Source organism: Stylophora pistillata, chromosome 9, assembly GCF_964205215.1.
Source record: "Stylophora pistillata chromosome 9, jaStyPist1.2, whole genome shotgun sequence".
NCBI lineage: Eukaryota > Metazoa > Cnidaria > Anthozoa > Scleractinia > Pocilloporidae > Stylophora > Stylophora pistillata.
The window spans coordinates 14,627,410-14,630,986 of NC_142527.1; the positions used below are offsets into that span (position 1 = coordinate 14,627,410).

At 37.0% G+C, this 3,577-nt stretch overlaps 1 long non-coding RNA gene across 1 annotated transcript; it reads left to right on the plus strand.

Moving 5' to 3' along the window:
• Positions 1 to 1,620, plus strand: LOC148723503 (uncharacterized). Its single transcript, XR_015991730.1, has 2 exons — positions 1 to 502; positions 845 to 1,620. It is a non-coding gene; the product is annotated as an uncharacterized LOC148723503 (long non-coding RNA).
• The last annotated feature ends 1,957 nt before the right edge of the window (positions 1,621 to 3,577 follow it).

The window sequence follows — 3,577 nt, forward strand, 5'->3', positions numbered from 1 at the left end:
ATTGCTCATTGAAGATGTTTGGCATTTGTGCGTAGCTCAGTTAATAACTTGCAAAGTTTGCAAGCTGCAGTATGCGGCAATCAGTTAAAAGACACAAAAAACCTACCACAGAAAGGAAATATAATACAATTTAGATGCCAAGAAAGAAATATTGTAGACAGTTTGCTATTTGTTTGACAAGGTTCTTTTTAACAGATATCTTCATTTGCTCTTTTAACAGAAATACAATTGAGAGATGCACCAATGCAGAAGTCTTTTACATCATGACCACTGCCAATGCAACAAAAATCCATGTTTTTCAAGATAAATGTGCAATTTTATGGCTTGTAAAGAGCCCCAACAGCCAAGTTAAATTCAAATGTGATGCAAGTTCAGTAAGATTTCCAGCAAAATTAGTGGCATTTTGCATGTTTTTGGTGAATTTCACAGGAATTGCTTAAAAATTAACAAGTCCAGAGTGTGCGTATTATCAGAAACCCTGTGTTGGTAATCTACTTCAAAGGTAATAACTAGGCAGAAGCAAGATTTGTCTTATTACTTGAATAACCATACTATAATCATGTACATGTAATAATTAGCAAGGAATAATGACTTTTTCAAGCATTAAATTCTAGAAAGAATCCAAAGAATTGATGACAAATGGGTCACACCTGACAAACATTTGCTACCTATCCACTAACGGGAGCAAATCATGTGTACTTGTCAACTTTCAATGTTGCTCCTTTGTTTAAGTCTTAATAGGTGTGGTACACTTCAATTGCCTGTCGTGATAAATGAAAAGCACTGGTACCTTGTTCTCATTACCTTGCAGATAATTTTCAAATTTCTTTCCTTTTTTGTTAAGGCTCACAAGGAAAGGGAAAGTAAAAGGGATGATTTTGATGAACTCCTTCACTTCTTTGATGACTTCGGGAACTGGAGTGGCTTGCTTCCCCCCTCTGAAGAATTCAACCAACAGGTAGACTCTACTTTTAAAGCTGCCGGCCAGTCCAGCTCAACAAAGTTATGAGGTAAAAGCTGTCTCAGAAACCAGCAGCTGCTTTCCCAAAAGTTGGACAAGATCATGGTGATGCTGATGCCTAGTTCTCAACATAGTATGTAGCCACCTGATCAGGCCTCCATCAGCACAATGGGAAAACCTTCAGGAGAGGCACAGCCTTAAAGTCTATAAGCAAGTCCAGTCATTCAGCCATTGATGGAAGAAGAAAGCCGACACTAAAACCTGTCTTTAGAGAAACTACTTTCTTTAGCCAAAGTTGTGGCTGCCCTCCAATTTTGCTGTTCTGCTCTTGAGAGAATTATTTAAGGACAATGAGCTCAAGGGAGAAAATCTTATGGATGTAAGAAGCAAGGGTAAAGTCAATCCTGAAAGGGGACAACATAATAATAATCATTGTAAAAAATTTTTATCTTGTTGTACCTGCAGAACACGTCAAGTTGGTGCTTTTGCCACTTTAGATCTAGAGACAAAGAGCAGAATGATTTGTTGTAAGGTTATAGGCAGTTTGCACTGATTGAAGTATGTTATTGGTTTTTTGAAATAGTTTGTTATCAAGTGAGCATTTCATATTGTTGTAACCAAGATTCAAGGTGTATAAACAATAAAGTATTTAGCTTATATGCTTTAAATAATTTTGTGTTAACAATATTTACCATATGAAAGGCTTGTTTTGCATGACTAGGTTCCAGGGTGTTTTTTCAGTAGAGGTCCATCTCTTTAAAATCACAAAAGTAATGTGAAAATGTAACACACCTTTTTTCCCTAGTTGAACTGAAAAATCCAGCATTTGAATGTGAAATTGGGTGCAGACTAGAATGAAGTATTCAAATCATAGACCAGGTAATGTTTCAAACCCCAACACAGTTCACTGATGCTGGGAGGATATTATGTTTATAGGTGGGTGGACTAAGTTTGTTAGGATGAAAATACTAATCCTTTATACCATAAAGGTAATAAGTCATTGGCAAAAATAATCTTGGTAGTATTTTCAGATCGTGGCAATTGAAAAAGGCAGTCAAGTCCCTCATTCAAGCATGGTACAAAAATTGTTCAGCTATGCTCTCATTCACCCATGGTAAGTAGAGAGAGGAAAATGAAATAGAAAATCAGCATGGTTTATCATTATAGTCTTACTTGTAATTTACAACATATTTGCCTTAGCAGCAATGATTTGTTGAAACTTTTTCATTTGGAATAAACCTCCACCTGTTCAAAATTTAATGATCCTCAACATGAAAGTGAAATGTAAACAAACACAAATGAAAACCTTGAATGAAATCACATCACATAAACAGAGCTCTCCAAGGTAATTTTATTTTATTATTTGCAGGGCCCCACTGAAAACCGCCAAGGCGAGTGGGCTCCCTGGATAAATATCATTATTATTATTATTAATTTATTCAAGTAAAACTGATCAATAAAGGGATGGAGCTCAGATTGTTGTAGCTTCTTCCTGAAAAGCAGTCCTGTTGTCTGGTTGCTATGATGAACCCTCATTTAGAAAGAGCTAGGCTTTCTTGCAATAGCCCTTTCTTTGCCAGCTTGCCAAAACAAAATGTGGTTATAAGCCTAGGGCTAGAGGTTTAAGCTATTTGAGGCTAAGAGGATTGGTGCTGAAGGCTTTTAAAGATATTGTGCCAGATATTTCTTCCACTGGAACACATACTGTGGTCTTCAAAGTGGTGGGGCTACTGTTGCCGCAAATGCTGGCATGCCAGACCATCTTTTAAAGCATCATGGCCACTAGGCTTGTGAATCAGCTATGGACGGGTACATTCAAGATTCTTGATCTTCATATTTTGTTGGCTTCCAAGGCTTTAGGTATTTGGTTTTCTCCTGCAAACCCCTCTTTAATTTATTCTAGTATCTATTTAGTTGGTCTTGCCCAAAGGACATACAGGGAGGTTTTTTACCCAGCTGTTGTTCCACAACCCCATGTCAATAAGCATGTGATTTAGATCTCTGGAGCTGAATGTTACATGGATTATGTATATAATTTTTTTTGTTTTAATGATATATTACTTTTCTACAATTTGTCACATATCCTGCAGTCTTTTTGAGAATAAACTGAGAACTTGGCTTGAGGCGAGCAGAACCCAAGGGTTGTGTGTGTGTTCTTTTGTTGGGTCAAACTGAGATTTGGAGGACAGGAGAACTTGAACGTGCTTTCTAGTTTTATCACACTCATGGCTGCTTCCACTGAGTAGACATAACCAATCTACTTGCTCGTGAATCCCTCAATTTTAGCCTGCTTTTCACAAGATAATCCAGTTGTAGTGTTTTACACGAGACTTTTGCAATTCTGGAATCTCTAAACTTCCACCCAAGTGTAGAACACTAATGAAAGAAATTACTCCACTGATTTGTTTTAAAACTGCCCACCAAAGTGCAAAACTTAGCTCCACAAAATCTTCTGAAATCGGACACAAATCTCCAGCATGTTGTCCCTGATTTTTGTTATAATTTGTGTGCTATTGACAGGTCAGTTTCAGATGAAAGATAAGTAAACATAACTCTTCCCCCAAACTGATATCATTTTATAATATTCGGTCCAGCATAAAACAACTTTCATCAGGG